This window comes from Hyla sarda, chromosome 3 (genome assembly GCF_029499605.1).
Source record: "Hyla sarda isolate aHylSar1 chromosome 3, aHylSar1.hap1, whole genome shotgun sequence".
Classification (NCBI taxonomy): domain Eukaryota; kingdom Metazoa; phylum Chordata; class Amphibia; order Anura; family Hylidae; genus Hyla; species Hyla sarda.
Window position 1 is genome coordinate 201179342 of NC_079191.1, and position 21489 is coordinate 201200830.

General features: G+C 43.9%; 1 long non-coding RNA gene across 5 annotated transcripts in view; it reads right to left on the reverse strand.

Annotated features, from left to right (window-relative positions):
* Positions 1–443: 443 nt before the first annotated feature.
* The window catches only part of LOC130362014 (uncharacterized), a 36164-nt gene continuing 15118 nt past the window's right edge, over positions 444–21489 (reverse strand). For 4 of the 5 annotated variants that reach the window (XR_008891239.1, XR_008891236.1, XR_008891238.1 and 1 more), the window contains 2 exons: positions 20079–20179; positions 444–1607 (listed from right to left, as the gene is read on the reverse strand). This is a non-coding gene — a long non-coding RNA (uncharacterized LOC130362014). The remainder of the gene's footprint in view (positions 1608–20078; positions 20180–21489) is intronic. The other variant, XR_008891237.1, reaches the window with a different exon arrangement.

Sequence of the window (21489 nt, forward strand, 5' to 3'; positions counted from 1 at the left end):
GCCCGTGTGAATGCACCCTGTACATTCACATTTGGGGAGGGGGGCCTCAAACCTTCATCTGTGGCAAAACTACAACTTCCAGAATGCACTGACAGACCCTACATGCTGGGAGTTGTAGTTTTGCAACAGTTGTAGGCAGACTGGCGGGGAACCACTGAGTTAGGAAACAGACTAGCTCAGTGATTACAACCCATGTGCCTCCAGCTGTTGCAAAACTACAACTCCCAGCATGTATGGTCTGTCAGTGAATTCTGGGAGTTGTAGTTTTGCAACAGCTTTAGGCACACTGGTGGGGAATCATGCCTAGGAACCCCCTAGGCATTTCGTCAGGGACCGGACCAGGATGACTGCTGATAGCTATTAGCAGGCATTCCGGTCCGGTCCCCAACGAAATTCCCACAGGCGTACAGGTATGCCCTGCGTCAAGTACCAGGACGCGAGGGCGTACCTGTACACCCTCCGTCCCCAACAGGTTAAAGAAGCAATCTGATTGGTTGCTATGGTCAACAGCATAACTCTTAGAATGACCTAGTCAAAGCCCAGACCACAGTCAAAAGTGAGAATCAGTGACATGCTTCAAAGACCAAGCCAACTCCTTCAAGATTAAGTAGGCTGCATTGCTGTACAGACTTTTTGCCTGGAAGTATATGTTGGTGAAATAACCAAAGGAAACATGTTATATGAATGATGTGGGGAGGGGAATTTGGAGACAGGGAGAGGAACACGTGGCAGCTCAGACTTCTCCTGGCTTGTTATCCTGATCGGGGGTGATATAAACACTCACACCCCTGCCAATCATGTCGCTAAATGGAATCCAACGTCTATGTACTAGTAAAAGTATCACAAGCCCTATTTCCACCAAGACAATTTACAAAGTAATTTTTATTTTCCAACTTTAATATCAGTTCTGAAGATATGCAAGCTGCTGTGAAGCTGGAAAACTGTCTGAGGCCATTCAATACGTAGAAAAATGCTAGAAACACTTAATAAAACAATTAAACAAAAACACATGAATGGAACTATGCTTTATTAAGAAACAGTGTCCATATTACACTACATAAATATATGAGAGTACAGAACTCAACCTAGGTGAACCAGACAATTTCAGATAATTTGCTTCCCTAACAGTCCGTTGATCTCCAAGGCAGACAGCGTAAACAGCCTTCTCCCAGCTTTCTGTACTCCACAGCTGAGAGTGTAGGATGTTTACATCATCTGTCACTCAGAAGGAAAACACATCAGCTGCTGGACATTAAATTTGCCTGCAGAATGTAAGATACCAGCATAAACACATACAATATAAATGATAAATGACAAGATTGTGTGTCACAATGGCTAAGTGATAGTCCAAATGTGTTTATAGAATGGCTTCCCATCCAAAGTTTGCCATAGAACATCAGCTATACACTTCCCCCTCAAACTAAAGTTCCACTTTTAAAGAACCCTCTAACAAAATGTGGAGCATAAGAGTTGAAACCAGGCTCTATAAAGTCCTTTATTATCCAGGCACATGCATGCTTTAACCCTCAGCAGACCCCCTTCATATATTTCAAGAACTCCTTTTGACAATGTCCAGCTTTTACTTCCTTCATCAAAAAACTTTCACCCTAAAGAAGAAAAAAAAACAATTTAAACAGACTTTTTTTTGGGGGGGGGGGTGTTAGTGCTAGTTTAAGGAATAAATAGTATTACGATGGATTACAATGGTAGCAGCAACAAGAGAAGAGATACAGCAATTGGAAAGACAACTGGATAAAAGCGGTGACCATTCACATTTCCTGTTCTATTGTATATTAATTATGCATACACACTTATTTAACCCTGTTACAACCGCCAACTCTAACGGCCAGGATCAGCGAAACCTCTTGGCTATTTGACTCTTGGTGGTTTTAGTAGGAGAGGGCTCCTTCTGTAGGTCTATTGGGCCTTGGCAACACAAACAAGGGGTGTCAGTGGGTTGCTTTGGGCAGCCAGAGGACTCCTAGTAGGTCTAAGTACTTCTATTAAGCAGGCCGTAACAAGATCTCTCTGGAAGGAGCTGATAAACACCTTTTATTCAGTGAAACATGGAAATGAACATCCCAAGGTGAGCCATCTTAGCCAAAGACTGAGGCAATACACCCCTGCCGTCAGTTACTGCTAAGACTGATTACTTTAGAAGTAGCAGTGACAAGCAGCACACTAGAAGACAGACCGGGAAATGTGGGGAAACAGTGTATGAATAATAAATAACTGAAACAATCTTAAAAATAAAAGTGACAACCCCTTTAAACTGATGCATATGAATCTGCAAGAAATGAAAGATTTGTTACAATGGCTAGGAATCGGTTTGCAGAAGGAGAATTGCCGTTTGCAGAATACTGTCCTTGTATGTGCATCCAGTCAGCTTACGGACGTGGAGTACAATGCTTGTGCTACTATCACACCCAGATAATCTCCTAGATGCTTATACAGACTAGACCTATTACTTTTTGTGAGAAAATTCTGATGCATGGCATGTGCCACATAAGTAACTTGTCATAGAACATACATGTAACCCTATAATGAACAAGAATGTATGGACATTCCAAATATTTGTAAATTCCGGCGGGCGCTGGGAACGCTTGAAAATGTGCAGTCTTAGTCTTGAAATGCTCAGAAAGAATAGACAAGTTTATTCTTTCTGGATTTCTGTGAAACCTCTTCTGTGAAATCAAAGGGACTCTGCTGCAGCAGAATGTCCTGGCGGAATTCCACATGGACATTCTGCTGTGTCAACAAGAGCTTAGCAGCAGGCATTCGTGGCAGAAGTGTAAGGTTACGTTAACACGATGGAATTTCCATGCGGAATTGCGCAGAAGAATTCTGCACGGACATTCCACAGCAGCAGAGTCCCATTGATTTCAATGGGATTCTTCTGCCCTGTTCTCTGTCTCTGGCATGGAAATTCAGATTCTGGAGTCCGCAGAAGGAGTAGTCATGTTTATTCTTTCTGCAGAATCCGCATGGAAATGCATTGTAGTCTAAAATACTGAGCATTTTAGAGCGGTCCTAGTGCTGGGCATGGTTTGCCGATGCTCCGCTGTGTGTGGAATGTCCACGCAGAAGTTTCCCGTGCGAACATTGCACTTTCTAAACATAGTCTAACTGTTTTATTTTCTTATTCTGCCACCAAACCCCCTTGCCATACAGTTAATCTCCAGCAACTTTGTGTTGTAGATTTTGACACCCTTGCAGAGTTAAAAATTCATAGCAGATTTACAATGATTCAAAGACAAGGACACTGTATTTATAAATCTCTATTGCAAGTCAATTTATATACAGAAAGGGTATACGATGTGTGGACTAGATTAGAAATATACAGAAGGACATGGCAAAATTCACAGCAACTATCATGTGTGCAAATTTACCCTTACAACTGCACACAGGTAAGGCTTCTGTAGGTGCCTATCATGCAGTTAAATGTAGTACACCATGCTGTTTTACAGCCTACTGGACAAGCCCATTAGATCACATGGGTGGCCCAGAAACTTCTAAAGCCAGTTTCACACTTATCGTCACATTGCCATGTTCCCATTATGGCTGCAGGTCCCAGCCATACCATAGGTCTAAAGATGATGCTGCCAGTTCAAGTCATTCGAAACCCCATGGTTGGGCCTGGACTTCTCCCAAGTGCCAAATTATGCTTGTGTCAAACTGGCACAAATGCACCAGAGTACAGACACTCCATTGTCCACCAAAATCAGAAGGCTAGATGGCATACTGCAAAAATAAAAACAAACATGAGGAGTTAGTTGATATTTTTACTGAAATACATAAGTTAGGGAAAGAAGCCACCCTTACTGAATGGTAGGTATGTTTTGCCCCTAAGGGACCTCCCTCAAGTTACATTGTGGCTTCAATGCCTGCATCCTACTGGCAACTGGGGTTTACACCTAGCCTTTCAGCATTATCTTTTTCTGTAATTTTTTAAGGGGTTATCCAGGAATAGAAAAACAGAGCTAATTTCTTTCAAAAAACTGTTCCACGTCTGTCTCCAGGTTAGGTGTGGTTTAACAACTTTAACAAGTGCTCCATTCACTTCAAAAGGAACTGAGCTGCAGAACCACACCCAACCTGGAGACAGACAGGGAGCAGTTTTTGAAAGATAGTAGTTCTTTTTTTCTATTCCTGGATAACCCCTTTAAGTACAGTTGATCCCATTATATGAGTGCATACCTACCTAACAGAAGTCAGTCTACAGTTTAGTAAGGTAACAGCAGCGACTTTTTAAAGGGACATGGCTGATTTTTTCTGGTTCCTTAACTATTTTGTCCACTTCTAAATAACAAGCTGGATAAAAGTTACAACAGGTTTAAAACAGACAATATTTTCTGGTCTGCTGGAGAACCGAGCAAGGAACAGACTGCTTATCCAACTGATAAACGTCATAGCCACATATTGGAAGAGCTCCAAAAACAGCTTTGTGCAGAGGATGTAGCTTCTGTGAATGCAAATAATCTAGAACAAGAGCTTTTACAGCTATTAGCCCATTTCCTTCATTATAAGGGTGTCTCCCAAATGATTCCATGACTGAACAGCTAATGCATAGATAGTTATGTGCCATGTTCACAGAAGCAACTTCAGCTGGAAGTAACGTGGGAGAGGAGGCTCAAATCAGCTCCTTTAATGAAAAATAAATAAACAAATAAAACAATGCAGTCCTCATCAAAAAGCTATCAGCTCTGCCACATGGCAGTGGTTTAAACCTGCTGAGCAAGTAATACTTTCTGCCCAAGTAAAATCAACTCCACAACACATAACCAACTAATTATACCAATCCCTGTTAAGGCGGGGAGTGGTTTGGAGGCACATGGTCAGTTTTGGTCTTTTATGTTTATACTAAAAGTCAATAGGAAACTGATGGCATACAGTGGTTTCTAGCTTCCTGGCCACCTTTGGCAGCCACAAACAGTGGAGGGAGCTGGGAAGCCAATATCCCCTTTAACAAAGTAGGAGATTTCAAACTTGGCATAATTATTGTCACCCAACCTTACCAGGGATAGAACTTAAAAGGGGTTTATCCAGGAATAGAAAAACAGCGCTAGTTACTTCCCAGTCTGTCCCCAGGTTTTGTGTGGTATCACAACTTGGCTCCATTCACTACAATGGAACTAAGCTGCAAAACTACACCCAACCTGGAGACAGACGGGAAGCAGTTTTTGAAAGAAATAAGGTGTGTTTTTCTATTCCTGGAAAAAAATTTATATGTCCATGACCAAGGAGCTAATATAGAAAATGCTGTTTAGAGGGTCCTTGCACATCACTCTTGGCTCACACATCAAAAATACATAACCAATAAAGAATATAATAAAAAATATTTATATTTTATACACACACACACCACAATTTACAGCTAATTACAGAGAAGAAAACAACTGAAAATACATTTGTAAATAAAATTTTTTTTATTGATGCGAGAACATGACCTAAGAATCTAGCTACTCAGATCTATGAGCATAATTAAAACAGTCACCTGCTCTTACATCTCTGAGACTGACACTTGCTACATTTTCATAGCATATACTTTTTTGGTGTTGAGGAGAAAAAGCTACCGTAATTAAAACACCAGAAGGAAGATAATATGCCAGGAATTTGTGAGAAAAGGCACTGGCCCCTCTATGAATAGAGTCCGATATACATCATTGGAGCATGCAGATAAACTTTAGTACTTCTAACTCAACACAGCAACCAGTCACACTTCAGTAACATAGGACATTGTGTAACTTATGTACAAGCTAATCTCACAGTTAAAAGTGCATCAGTCCTTTATATTATATACTGTCCAGAGAAACCCAGATATTGTAGTATTAAAATAGGCACAATATATATGTAAAAACTCATGCACTGCCTTATCAAGCAATGCAAAACAAAAAACACATGCATCCATAATGTTAGGCTAAATTGCAGTCACTGTAGAACAAAATTTGTGAAGCCAAGAAGGAATTTTAAGAGCACTACTGTGCTTCATGAAGGCATGGAATGTTAAAATGAATGTACATACCAAACCAAAGTACTTCTAGCCAAGATGTGCATCCATTTGAGGCACATACTCCTTTCTGCCTCTCCAGCTATCATATCTATATAAACCACTCTGCCAAGTTATAAATGCAGCTACTCAACAATAAAAAAATATGAGAGCTAGATCCGACATTCTTATTGTATAATACACATTCCAGCAAAATGTAATACTACACCAAGAAATGTGTACTGGCAGCGCTAAGCTTTTGCTTTGTAGCAACCATAAATACATAAAGGAAAATAGGACAAAAAAAAACAAGGCTAACTAAAAATGTAGATTAAACTAGCACAAACACCCGCCCCTCAACGCTCACGACCATAAGTTCGGTTTTAGCATTTTACAGGACTGTTTTTTTTTTTTTTTTTGTGCACGTCCAAAACAGTATGACAACAACCACTATTTGTTTCTCATATCAAGGCATATAAATGTCAGAAGAGATCGGAAGTTGAACGGCCACATGCAAAGCCCCACCACTATGTCCCAGAACAGAAAGCTGCTCTGGTAGACTCCGCACATCCATGCTTTACATGGTCAGCCATTCGGTTGAATTGCCAGCACTTAATGCTACATTTCCTCTGCTGCGGTGGCTGATTGATGAGGGTTAGAGAATCCAGGGCTGTGGTAGACAGCTTTTCTTCTGAAAAGTTCATCTTTGCATTGGCTTTAAATAATAGCATTCCATTGTTAGTAACACACTTCTTTATAACCTAGGTATAAGCTGGCCAGATATTGGCAAGTATACCATACTTTGCACATCGGATGAAGGCATCTGGCAGATGTTCCTTTGTTGGTTCGATATCTGTTGAAATGCAGCTAGGTTATACTACCAGGACGGCCTTCACCGCTGTACCTACCAATGACAGAAAGAAGGTGCAAGATCTTTAACAAAATTGCACACCAATTTTTATCAGTGTTCTTAGGACACATTAGGCTTATGTGTTCAGATCAATGGTAAATTCTTGAAGCCTGTGGCAGTTGGCAGCTGCAGACATCCGACTGAAAGCCCATCGACTTCTTCACAGCTTCCAGTCGAGGATGTTTACAGTCGCTTACTGTCAACAGCAAACAGCCTGGGAGTTTCTAGGAAGCTGGACTTAGTCACCTTGTATAAAATTAGAAGTGAAATGAAATTTACTATAGCACATGGCCATCCTCCAACATACCATGCCTACAAAATATCAAGAGTAAGATCTTCACATATGCCCCAAAACTGGAAACAAAAAATAGACAAGGTCATACTGGCAAATATATTAGAAGTGCACTGAGAAACCAAATAGTCTATGGGTCAAGTCATGAGAAGAACAAAGCAAACTTTATCAAAGCTGAGCAATCGTACATTCCAGGCATTCCTCACACTTGGCATGAATATAAATCTTCAATCGAGAAAGACTATGTAACAGAACAAATACAACATTTCATAGCATCTACTGCTGAAGGAGCCCAAGGCAAAACTGACTTAGGCTGGGTTCACACCACGTTTGTGCCATACTGTTTTCAATCCGTTTTTCTAAAGAAAACCGTATGGCAAAAAAACGGATGGAACAGTATGGGAAAAAGTAAACCGTATGCGTTTTTAAACTGCATACTGTTTTTAAAAGTGCATACAGTTCAGTCCGTTTTTATTTTTTTAAAACATAGGTTTATGTTGACTATTTTTAATGGGAGGGGTCTTGGGTGGGGACTTTAGGATTCAAATGCGCATGTGCAAAGTAAAAACCGTATACGGTTTCCCGAATGGAACCGTATACATGTGTGTTTCCCATTGAAGCCCATGTTTAAAAAAACGTATACGGTTGCTGTATGGTTTTTAAACTGGAGACAAAATCGTGGTCAACCACGGTTTTGAGTATGGGAGAAAACTGTATTGCAAGCAAACCGTACGCGACCGGATGCATCCGGTTTTCAATTATTTGTCTATGTATACAGTTTTATACGTTTTTTCAATAATGAAAACATATACGGGAAACGTACTTGAAAAACGTGGTGTGAACCCACCCTAACAGGCCCAAATTGAAGTTCACTTACTAGGATGTTGGTTCCTAGACACTGAACTTAAAAAGGGGTATTCCGGGCAAAAACATTTTATCCCCTAGCCAAAAGATAGGGTATAAGATGTCAGATGGCCTGCTGCTGGGACCCCCTGCGATCTTCATGCAGCACCCGCATTCTATGGGGGTGCTGCGTCTCCAGTTTCAGAAACCTCCAGTTTTCCGGGACGTGACGTCACGCCACACCCCTCCATTCATGTCTATGGGAGGGGCCGTGACGGCCGTCTTGGTGCATGCATTTTATTTCCTAGAATCTTTCCTGTTGCATGTCATTGATTTAAGGATGTTTCACAATGAAAACCCTGTTGACAACGGTACTCACCTTGTCCCGGTCCGTGGCAGGGATCTCCTGTAATCTTCTCCGGTATCTTGGCTCAAGGCACCGGCTTGGGGCCAGGGGGGAGTTTAATGACGTAACCACTGCTGTTCCCAGGACCCAGCAGAAAGCAGCGACATCACTAAGCTCCGCCCATGCCCCAAGTCGGTGCCTGGAGCGAAGGTACCGGAGATCCCCACCACGGACTGGGACAAGGTAAGTACCGTTATCAGTGTCACCTGCACTACCTGTCTGTATTGACAGGTTAGTGCAGGTGACACTGGTGACAGATTTCCTTTAAAAGGATAAAACTTACCCAAAATGGTTAAAAGGACTTTAAAGCTATGTTCACTCGGCAGAATTTTTGCACGGAATTCTGCATGAAAATTGTAAATTCCGCAGAAATTAATTGCCCATTCTCTTCAATGGAATTCCTGCAGTGGACATTCTGCAGCAGAAATTCTGCTGTGTGAATGGGACAGCAGAATCCCATTGAAGTTTATTAGCTATAGATTCATGCAGAAATTCTGCAGTGTGAACATAGCCTTACATGTATAGCTCGACAAACAGACAAGACAAGGGATATAACAGAAATGTTTAAATACATAAAAGGAATCAACATGGTAAATAAGGAGAGCATTTTTAAAAAGAGAAAAAACCATCACAAGAGGACTGTTTAAGGTCAAAGGTTTATGCAGTTCTATCAAGAAGTATTAGTTTACTGAGAGAGGAGTGGATGCATGGAATAGCCTTCCTATAGAAGTAGTAGCTGCAAATACAGTGAAGGAGTGTAAACAGATTTGTAAATTACTTCTATATAAAAATCTGAAGCCTTCCAGGACATATCAGCTGCTGTATACTACAGAGAATATTGTATAGTTCTTTTCTGACAACAGTGCTCTCTGCTGACATCTCTGTCCGTGTCAGGAGCAGTCTAGATTAGAAGCAAATCACCAAAAGACAGGGATGTGGAAATAGTTATCGCCCAGAACATGAAGTTCTGGGAGCCGGGCAGGTGAATTCTTCAGGCATTTAGCCCAGCTTGGGGTTAGCAGAGCTAAATGCCTGAGGAATTCAGATATAATGGGGCAATCATTCTCGTTCCGTCACAAAACTCCTGTAGACTGCAGCTGTATGGTGCAGCCTATAGCGAGCCGCACAGGACGTCGGCATTCCGGCATAGGCGCGTGTGATGACACCACTCATTTCACATACCTCCGTCGGGAACGAGTATGTGGTCCAGCAACATAACCTCCGAGCCTGTCGGGGGGGCACATGGGGACAGAGGACAAGTAAAAGCAGGGGGAGGGGGTTTGGTGAAACATAACACAGGGAGGGGAGGGTGAAATATAATGGCACAGGGGCGGGTGAAATATAATGGCACAGGGGGGTGCCGATATATAATGGCACAGGGGGGGGAGGGGAGGGAATATTATGGCACAGGGTGTGATAAATGGGTGGGGGGGGGATGAACTAGCACAGGATGGTAGTAGCTTTTCTAATGCCGATACTGGAACTACGTTGTGCATTGTCTACGCGCAATGCATGCAAAAGGCAGTATAGCAAGGAGTGTGTCACCAATCTATGTAAGGGTGTCACCATGAAACATTTGGAAAGTTCTGACTTGGGGGAGTAGAATTATATAACCTCTTAAGGACACATGACTTACTGGAACATCATGTGTCCGCTCCAGTCATAGCGGGTTGACCGTACCCGTGGCTAATAGCGCGCGGCATTGATCGCGGTGCTGCTCGCTATTAACCCTTTAGACACTGCGTTCAAATTTGAACGCTGCGTCTAAAGTGAAAGTAAAAGTATGCTGGTTAGCTCAGGGAGCTGTTCAGAGTAGCCGCTGCGAAATCGCGGCATCCCGAACAGCTTACAGGACAGCCGGAGGGTCCCCACCTGCCTCCTCACTGTGCGATCGCCGAATGACTGCTCAGTGCCCGAGATCCAGACATGAGCGGTCAAGCTGCAGAATCATCGATCACTGGTTTCCTATGAGAAATCAGTGATCAATGATAAAGATCAGTGTGTGCAGTGTTATAGCCCCCTATGGTACCTATAACACTGCAAAAAAAAATTTTTTTAAAAGTGAAAAAAAAAAAGTGAATGAAGATCATTTAACCCCTTCCCTAATAAAAGTTTGAATCACCCCCCTTTTCCCATGAAAAAACACAGTGTAAATAAAAATAAAAACAAACATATGTGGTATCGCCGCATGCGGAAATGTCCAAATTATAAAAATATATAGTTAATTAACCCCTTAAGGACACATGACGTTCTCATACGTCTCCATTTCCGAGTCCTTAAGGACACATGACGTATGAGAACGTCATGTGTTTTACCGGCCCCCCGCAACCATCTGGAGCGGAGCCGGTCCCCGATGCCTGCTGAAATCGTTCAGCAGGCATCGGGGCATATCGCCCAGGGGGGTCATTATGACCCCCCATGTCGGCGATGGCCGCAGATCGCTGGACAATTCAGTCCAGCGATCTGCGGCGGATTCCGGGTCAATCGGGTCTCCAGTGACCCGGAATTATTGGCTGATCGGGGCCGTCAGAGACGGCCCCGATCAGCCAGAGCCAGCAGGGGTGAGGTGGCACTGGTGCCACCTCACGATCGCCCTGATTCGTCGGCCGGATTACCGGCCGACCAATCAGGGCGCCTGCTGCGGGTGTCACTCCCGCAACCCGCTCCGCCCCTCTTCCGGAGGACGTGAGCGGGTGCGGGAAGACGACCCCCGGTGCTGGGGACCCCGATCCCCGGCGTCCCTGTTGGGATCGGGGCCCCAGGAGCAGCGGCGGCGGCGGAGACGACGAGGGACCGACCTGTGCGGCGAGGATCGTTGGAGGTGAGTGACAGCCTCCTGCTGTTGCTTAGCAACAGCTCCCAGCATGCAAAAAGGGCATGCTGGGAGCTGTAGTTATGCAACAGCAGGAGGCAGACCACCACAACTCCCAGCATGCCCTTATGGGCATGCTGGGACTTGTAGTTTTGCAACAGCTGGAGGCACATTCTTTCTATGGAAAAGTGTACCTTCAGCTGTTGTGTAACTACAACTCCCAGCTTGCACAATCAGCTAAAGTGCATGCTGGGAGTTGTAGTGGTGCATCTGGTGGTTGCATAACTACAACTCCCAGCATGCCCGTTGGCTGTCGGTGACTGCTGAGAGTTGTAGTTTTGCAACAGCTGAAGGCACACTGAGTTAAGTAGTAAACCAGTGTGTCTCCAGCTGTTGCATAACTACAATCCCCAGCATCCCCAGCCAAAGTAGTATGCCTCCAGCTGTTGCATAACTACAAGACCCAGCATGCCCTTCCGCTGTCCGTACATGCTGGGGGTTGTAGCTTTTGCAACAGCTGAAGGCACACTGGTTGCAAAACACTGAGTTTGTTACCAAACTCGGTGTTTCACAACCAGTGTGCCTCCAGCTGTTGCAAAACTACAACTCCCAGCATGCACTGATAGACCGTACATGCTGGGAGTTGTAGTTTTGCAACAGCTGGATGTTCCCCCCCCCCCCCCAATGTGAACGTACAGGGTACACTCACATGGGCGGAGGATTACAGTTAGTATCCGGCTGCAAGTTTGAGGTACGGCAAAATTTCTGCCGCAGCTCAAACTGCCAGCGAGAAACTACTGTGAACCCCCCGCCCGTGCGACTGTACCCTAAAAACACTACACTAACACACAATAAAATAAAAAGTAAAAAACACTACATATACACACACCCCTACACAGCCCCCCTCCCCTCCCCAATAAAAATGAAAAACGTCTGGTACGCCACTGTTTCCAAAACGGAGCCTCCAGCGGTTGCAAAACTACAACTCCCAGCATGCACTGATAGACCGTACATGCTGGGAGTTGTAGTTTTGCAACAGCTGGATGTTCCCCCCCCCCCCAATGTGAACGTACAGGGTACACTCACATGGGCGGAGGATTAAAGTATCCGGCTGCAAGTTTGAGCTGCGTCAAATTTTCTGCCGTAGCTCAAACTGCCAGCGAGAAACTACTGTGAACCCCCGCCCGTGCGACTGTACCCTAAAAACACTACACTACACTAACACAAAATAAAATAAAAAGTAAAAAACACTACATATACACATACCCCTATACAACCCCCCTCCCCAATAAAAATGAAAAACGTCTGGTACGCCACTGTTTCCAAAACGGAGCCTCCAGCTGTTGCAAAACAACTACTCCCAGTATTGCCAGATAGCCGTTGACTGTCCAGGCATGCTGGGAGTTTTACAACAGCTGGAGGCACCCTGTTTGGGAATCACTGGCGTAGAATACCCCTATGTCCACCCCTATGCAAGTCCCTAATTTAGGCCTCAAATGCGCATGGCGCTCTCACTTTGGAGCCCTGTCGTATTTCAAGGCAACAGTTTAGGGCCACATATGGGGTATCGCCGTACTCGGGAGAAATTGGGCTTCAAATTTTGGGGGGTATTTTCTGCTATTACCCTTTTAAAAAATGTAAAATTTTTGGGAAAACAAGCATTTTAGGTAAAAAAAATATATATTTTTTTACATATGCAAAAGTCGTGAAACACCTGTAGGGTATTAAGGTTCAAATTACCCCTTGTTACGTTCCCCGAGGGGTCTAGTTTCCAAAATAGTATGCCATGTTTTTTTTTTTTTTGCTGTCCTGGCACCATAGGGGCTTCCTAAATGCGGCATGCCCCCAGAGCAAAATTCGCTTTCAAAAAGCCAAATGTGACTCCTTCTCTTCTGAGACCTGTAGTGCGCCAGCAGAGCACTTTTCACACCCATATGGGGTGTTTTCTGAATCGGGAGAAATTGGGCTTCAAATTTTGGGGGGTATTTTCTGCTATTACCCTTTTTAAAAATGTAAAATTTTTGGGAAACCAAGCATTTTAGGTAAAAAAAATATATATTTTTTTTACATATGCAAAAGTCGTGAAATACCTGTAGGGTATTAAGGTTCACTTTACCCCTTGTTACGTTCCCTGAGGGGTCTAGTTTCCAAAATGGTATGCCATGTGTTTTTTTTTTGCTGTCCTGGCACCAAAGGGGCTTCCTAAATGCGGCATGCCCCCCAAAAACCATTTGTCGCTCCTTCCCTTCTGAGCCCTCTACTGCGCCCGCCGAACAATTAACATAGACATATGAGGTATGTGCTTACTCGAGAGAAATTGGGTTTCAAATACAAGTAAAAATTTTTTCCTTTTTATCCCTTGCAAAAATTCAAAAATTGGGTCTACAAGAACATGCGAGTGTAAAAAATGAAGATTTTGAATTTTCTCCTTCACTTTGCTGCTATTCCTGTGAAACACCTAAAGGGTTAATACACTTACTGAATGTCATTTTGAATACTTTGGGGGGTGTAGTTTTTATAATGGGGTCTTTTATGGGGCATTTCTAATATGAAGGCCCTTCAAATCCACTTCAAACCTGAACTGGTCCATGAAAAATAGCGAGTTTGAAAATTTTGTGAAAAATTTCAAAATTGCTGCTGAACTTTGAAGCCCTCTGGTGTCTTCCAAAAGTAAAAACTCATAAATTTTATGATGCAAACATAAAGTAGACATATTGTATATGTGAACCCCAAAAAAATATATTTTGAATATCCATTTTCCTTACAAGCAGAGAGCTTCAAAGTTAGAAAAATGCAAAATTTTCATTTTTTTCATCAAATTTTGGGATTTTTCACCAAGAAAGGATGCAAGTTACCATAAAATTCTACCACTAAGTTAAAGTAGAATATGTCACGAAAAAACAATCTCGGAATCAGAATGATAACTAAAAGCATTCCAGAGTTATTAATGTTTAAAGTGACAGTGGTCAGAATTGCAAAAAACGCTCCGGTCCTTAAGGTATAAAATGGCCTGGTCCTTAAGGGGTTAAACCGCACGGACAATGGTGTACGCGCAAAAAAATTCCAAAGTCCAAAATAGTGTATTTATGGTCACTTTTTATATCATGAAAAAAAATCAACATAATCAATAAGTCCTATCAATGCAAAAATGGTACCGTTAAAAACTTCAGATCACGGCGCAAAAAATTAGCCCTCATACCGCCCCATACAGGGAAAAATAAAAAAGTTATAGGGGTCAGAAGATAATTTTAAACGTATTCATTGTCCTGCATGAAGTTATGATTTTTTCCAGAAGTACGACAAAATCAAAACTAGAAGTAGGGTATCATTTGAATCGTATGGACTAGAGATGAGCGAACTCACAGTAAATTCGATTCGTCACGAACTTCTCGGCTCAGCAGTTGATGACTTTTCCTGCATAAATTAGTTCAGCTTTCCGGTGCTCCGGAGGTTAAATGGAAGCCCTACCTGATAGGGGGGCATATCCATCTGGGGGCCTACCTAATGGGGGTCATTTCTATCTGGGGCTCTGTCTGGGAACCCTAACTTTTTATCAACTGGGGCGGACATGTATATCTGGGGCCCTATTCATGCCTGCCCACCTGATGAGGGGACATACCTACCTGAAGGGGGGGGGGGGGGGGAGAGAGACTACCTTTTTTAATGGGGCAGATTTATCAGGGGCCCTATCCACCTAATGGGGTGACATACTGGTCTGCCTATTAATGGGGTACTCCCCTGGAAAACTTTTTTAAATCAACCGGTGCCAGAAAGTTTAACAGATTTGTAAATTACCTAAGTAAAAATCTTAATCCTTCCAGTATTTAGCTGCTGTATGTCACAGAGAAAGTGCTTTTCTTTTTGCATTTCCTTTGTCAGACCACAGTGCTCTCTGCTGACACCTCTGTCTAAGTCAGGAACTGTCCAGAGCAGGAGAGGTTTTCTGTGGGGTATTTGCTCCTACTCCGGACAGTTCCTAAAATAGAAGTGTCAGCAGAGAGCACTGTGGTCAGACAGAAAGGAAATTCAAAAAGCAGCTGATATGTACTGGAAGGATTAAGATTTTTAAATTAGAAGTAATTTACAAATCGGTTTCAATTTCTGGCATCAGTTAATTAAAAAAAAAAAAAAAAAAATCCATTAGAGTACCCCTTTAAGTTTCTATTAATAAAGACCTTATTTAAAGGGGTACTCCGGTGCTTAGACATCTTATCCACTATCCAAAGGATAGGGGATAAGATGCCTGATCGTGGAAGTCCCGCCGCTGGGGACCCCCCTGATCTTGCATGCGCCACCCTGTTTGTAATCAGCCCCCGGAGCATGTTCGCTCTGGGTCTGATTACCAGCGACCACAGGGCCGACGGCGTGTGACGTCACGCCTCCTCCCCCGTGTGACTTCACGCTCCGCCCCTCAATTCAAGCCTACGGGAGGGGGCGTGACAGCTATCAAGTCACCTCGCATAGGCTTGCATTGAGGGGCGGAGCGTGACGTCACAATGGGGCAGAGGCGTGACGTCACACGCCGCCCGCCCTGTGGTCGCCGGTAATCAGACCCGGAGCGAACACGCAGGGTGCCGCATGCAAGATCCCGGGGGTCCCCAGCGGCGGGACTCCCGCGATCAGGCATCTTATCCCCTATCCTTTAGATAGGGGATAAGATGTCTAAGCACTGGAGTACCCCTTTAAAGACTATTTTGGATGAAATTATTTTATGTACCAGGACAAGTGGATCGTCATGAGGGACAAGTGGATTGTGTTTCGTTTTAGTCCCTTGGACAAGAAGTTTTTCATTCAAATTTCCACACCCCTGCATAGAAAACCTCTCCTGATCTGGACACTTCCTTACAAGGACAGAGGTGTCAGCAGAGAACACTGTGGTAAGACTGGAAAGAACTTCACACATTCTCTGTGGTATATCTGTAGCATACCTGTAGTATACAGCAGCTGATAAGTACAGGAAGGTTTAAGATTTTTAAATGGAAGTAATTTACAAGTCTGTTAAACTTTCTGGCACCAGTTAATCTGAAAAAAAATGCATTGCACTCTGAGATGGCGCATTTCTGAGCGGAATTGCCGCATGTGTTTTTCCGTGCTGACATTCTGCATATTTTACTTCGTGTGAACATGGCCTTACTGGTTAACTTTTAGGGCATATACAACTTTTTAAACTAACTCCAATCACCAAGCAGGATGAAAGACATTTTAGTTGTTTGGATTCTTGCAGATGCAGAAGTACTAATTCTGTTTTTATTTTTTTTATGCTTTATTTAATTAAGTTTAAACAAGTTTTAGTCTCACTATGGCAGTGATGTCCAAACTGTGGCCCTCCATTTTCTGTCTGGGCATGAGGGATTTGTAGTTTTGCAACATCTGGAGGGCCACAGTTTGGACATCACTGCATTAGGAGGCTTTACCATACAATTACTTGCATTGAACACTGAAATATTGTGCATTACGCAGGGGTGTGGAAATTAAAAAAAACTACCCAAGGGCCTAAAAACGGAGCAGAATCTACTTGTCCCTCATAACAATCCACTTGTCCTGGTACAAAATAATTTGAACCCAAATAGTAAGTAAATATGGTCTTTTATTAATAAAAACTTGATAGGCAGACCAGTATGTCACCCATTAGGTGGATAGGGCCCCTGATAAGTAAGTCCGCCCCATTAATGGAATACTGCAGTGCAAAATAACTTATGCTGACCACTGGGAAACCCCTTCCCCCGATCTTTTGTAAGGGGCCCCGGCAGGAATGGGGGCTTGTCCGCATGATGCAGCGGCCGCCCCGCCCCCCCCCCATGTATCCCATAGATACATGGAGGGGGCATTTCAGCAGCCATGTCATGCAGGGACATAACATTCCCTTCATGCAGTCTGCTGGGGCCTCATACAAGAGATGGAGGGTTGTCCCAGCGGTCAGACCCCCGCGATCTATCACTTATGGGGCAAGTTATTTTGCACTACATTATTCCTTTAAGTAGGTAGTCCCCCTTCAGGTAGGGCCTCCTGCGCCATTATGTTACCCTCCCCCAACCCCGATGCCCCCTGCGCCATTATATTCCCCCCCCCCTCTGATGCCCCCTGCGCCATTATATTCCCCCCCCCCCTCTGATGCCCCGTGCCATTATATTCCCCCCCCTGATGCCCCCTGTGCCATTATATGCCCCCCTCTGATGCCCCCTGTGCCATTATATGCCCCCCTCTGATGCCCCCTGTGCCATTATATGCCCCCCTCTGATGCCCCCTGTGCCATTATATGCCCCCCTCTGATGCCCCTGTGCCATTATATGCCCCCCTCTGATGCCCCTGTGCCATTATATGCCCCCCTCTGATGCCCCCTGTGCCATTATATGCCCCCCTCTGATGCCCCCTGTGCCATTATATGCCCCCCTCTGATGCCCCCTGTGCCATTATATGCCCCCCTCTGATGCCCCCTGTGCCATTATATGCCCCCCTCTGATGCCCCCTGTGCCATTATATGCCCCCCTCTGATGCCCCCTGTGCCATTATATGCCCCCCTCTGATGCCCCCTGTGCCATTATATGCCCCCCTCTCCTCTTCTCTGATGCCCCTTGTGTCATTATATTTCAGCCCAAACCCCCTCTCCTGTACCATAATATTTACCAAACCTCACCTACTCTCTGATCCCCTGCTACCTGTCCTCTTCCCCCATGTGCACTCCGGCAAGCTCAGGGGCTCGGCGGTCACTGTTGCTACTGGACCGAACCCTCGGTCCAGACAGAGGGCGCGCGATGAGTGACGTCATCGCACGCGCCTACGCCGGGACGCTGTCCTGAGCGGCTCGCTATAGGCTGCAGCGCACAGCTGCAGTCTATAGGAGTTTAGTTACAGGGCAAAATTGATTGCCCCTTTATGTGTGAATTCCTCAGGCATTTAGCCCTGCTTGCCCGAAGCAGGGCTAAATGCCTGAAGAATTCACCTGCCTGGCACCCGGAACTACATGTCCCGGGCAATACAATTTCCACATTTCTGATTATGTATTGGACCACACTATCAGGCCGTTTTCTCCCGGAATCTGTACCACTCTTGTATGGAGTTTGTTTGATATTGGAACTCAGTTACAATTAAAGTGAATAGAACAGGACAGGTATGGTGCTGTTTTTTTTGTGTGGAAGAAATCAGCTATTTTTTCTAACCCAGCATAACACCCTTTAAATATGGTATCTAAGAGTTTAGAGGAAATCAGTCCTCAGTTTCACCTGCACTAACCTGTCGGTAAAGACAGGAGCAGGGAACGGGACCAGGAAAGTATCCTTGTCATCAGTGTCACCTGCACTACCTGTATGTACTGACAGGTTAGTGCAGGTGAAACTAATGACAGATTTTCTTTTAGCACCTGCAAATGAAGCTCTGATGGTGTATTCACACACACACACACACACACGATTAGCTGCAGATTTGAAGTTGTAAAATCCGCATTTGTGGATTTTACAACTTCAAATCTGTATCCAATCAGATTTGTAAAAATATGCAGTTGCAAGTTTAAAGTTGCACATGCATGTGTGCAAATACACCCGATGGGTACTTTCACACGTACGCAGATTTGATGCGCAGGATTTGATGCATAGGATTTTCTGCTGCTGATTTCAATGTAGACTAAATGACTGAGCATAGCTTCTAATCGGCCATTACAAACGTACGTTCACACATGCGTATTTTTTGCTGCAGATCTGCTGCTACAGATTTTGGTGCCCATTGACTTTAATGGACAGCAAAATCTGATGAAGCAAATCTGCAGCAGAAAATAAGCACGTGTGAACTCACCCCAAGGGTTTGTCCAGACCAGCGGATCCACAGCGTATTTTACGCTGTGGATCCGCCATCGAAGGACCCCTACAGGGTGCTTCAGATGTGCCTGCTCGGAGCGGCAATACGCCACTACGAGCAGACACAGTGCTCTGATGTACGAGTCTCCGCACATGCGTGGTGTACTCTCACACATCGTGGCCGCTCCGCTTGCTCCCTGAGCTAGGCCAAGAGCATCCGCAACGTGTGCATATGCATGGCGACTAGCACACCGCAGGGTGTTTGCTCGTAGCGGCATATTGTTACTCCAAGCAGGCACATCTGAGGCCCCAACTAGGGGTCCTTCGGCGTCGGATCTACAACATTAAAAAACGCTGCGGACCTGCTCGTCTAAACGTAGCCTAAAAAGGTCCGTTCACAAGGGTTGATTACCTGCGGAATTTCCAGTGTGTATTTGCTGCGAAAAATCAACCGCGGATTTGCCATTGACTTCAATGCTTTGGACCTATTGAAGTCAATGGCAGCAAATTCCTCAGGTAATCCACCAATGTGAACGGACCCTAATCCAGGATGTTGCAGCAGAGTATTAACTGTAACATACAGCTGCTGAGCGTGCTCTATACACTAAATGTATGGCAAAAGGCAGCAAGGTGTTAAAGTGTAAGGTAAAATACATAAGTCTACATACACAGCCCGCCCTAGGTATGGTGTTTCTCTACAGTACTTTAAAAGAACAGCAGGAGACAACATCTGTGCAACACCCATTTTATTAAATTTTTTGTAAGTAAACACACACACTAAAGCATGTCAACCGTCACAGAAGAATTCAAGAAATGTTCTTGTGCAGGTAAAATATTAACAAGTATTACAATTAACTTTGTACTAGGCAAACACAGGTTTCCATTTCATAACCAAGTAATGAACTGCTGTACGTTATACAGTAACAAATAACCAGTTATTTAACACCTCCAGAGAAGTCTTAAACATTGACCGAACAATGTGGACAAGCTTATATAAGTTTAGTTATTTTAAAAAGCATATCCCTCGGGTACTTGTACTAACCTTATTCAGGGCCTTTTTACATTACTGTAAAATGGTGTTAAAATGAGGACAGTAGATTTCTGGCTTCCTCCATACTATGGATATCTACCCATAAAATAGTCCTGTAGGCAGGAAAGAAAAAGAAATTTATAAAGAGAAGCAATCTGGTTGCTATGGGGCTTTTTTTTTTTGGCCCAATGGTTAACATTTCCCCTGCACAGGTTCTTTATACAGTTTACACTCATTCCACCAAAAGTTAACTCTTTCCCATAGCAACAATTCCAGTCCAGCTTTCATTTTACCAGCGTTCAGTAACATATGAGGTGGCAGCAGAGAGCACTGTGGTCAGGCTAGAAAGAACTACACAACTTTCTCAGATTTATGTAGCACCTAGGGAAAACGAAAGGGGGGGGGGTATTACTTAGGCCAGAAATCTACTCTAGCTTGTAGTTGGCATAGATTTTTAAGTCTGGCACATGCAGTGTGAGAGAAGCACCAAATAAGGTGCCTCTTAATAAATCTGGCGCATATCTCACACTAGAGGACTCTTAACATTGACGTGTGAGACACCAGTTTAAATAAGTTCCCCTTTTAGTCTTCAGTGGCACATTGCGTCAGCCCAAAGACACCACAGGAGGAAAACAGCACCTTAGGCACTGCAACTTCCCGCTTATGTGAGCAGGTTGGCAGGCAGGTAGGTCTCAAGTTCCCAGAAAGTGATAAAACAGGTTTGAAGGCGTAATTAAGGGATAATGCACACTTGGCAGAGTGTTACTTTTACTAAAGACCAAAAAAAAAAAAAAGTTCTCAAAACCTGAATCCACAATACCAGGGAATGGTTTATGGTCAAAAATGTGGGACTAAATGCTCAGTTGCTATGGTACAACTCAACCTTCAAAGCCTTCAAGGTTGTTCAGTTTCTAAAAACAAAAAAGAGGAAGGACAAAATTCCACAGAACGTATTTCCATTACTTCCCTAGCCTTTCAACCACACCCTATAAAACAATTAATGACAGGAAGAGATTCAGATTCAACATTTTGTAACTAGACAGCTTCAGGCAGAAGTAAAACTTCCCTCATCTGGCTCAGTACAAGGCAATTACTCCGCTCATTTCAGATTCTAAGCATGGCTGAAAGAGGAAGAAAAAGTGATCATTCATGCCGAGGATTAACGCTGGCGTATGATTAACAAAATCTGCTTCTAAAAATGGCAATTCTATGCCGCACTGTGGGAAAAAAACAAAAAACTAAAAGTATGTTCGGGGGGCAGTTTTAAAATGGTTAAAAAGAAAAGACAGAACACAGAACTGTAGTGTCTATGTCAGTGTTCCCAATAAGTTTCGTCATGCTCCCACGGGCAATCTCCACACAGAAAATTACCCCCAACAGTGGAGTGCCGGCAAAATACGTCAGCGCTAGGACCGCTCTGCAC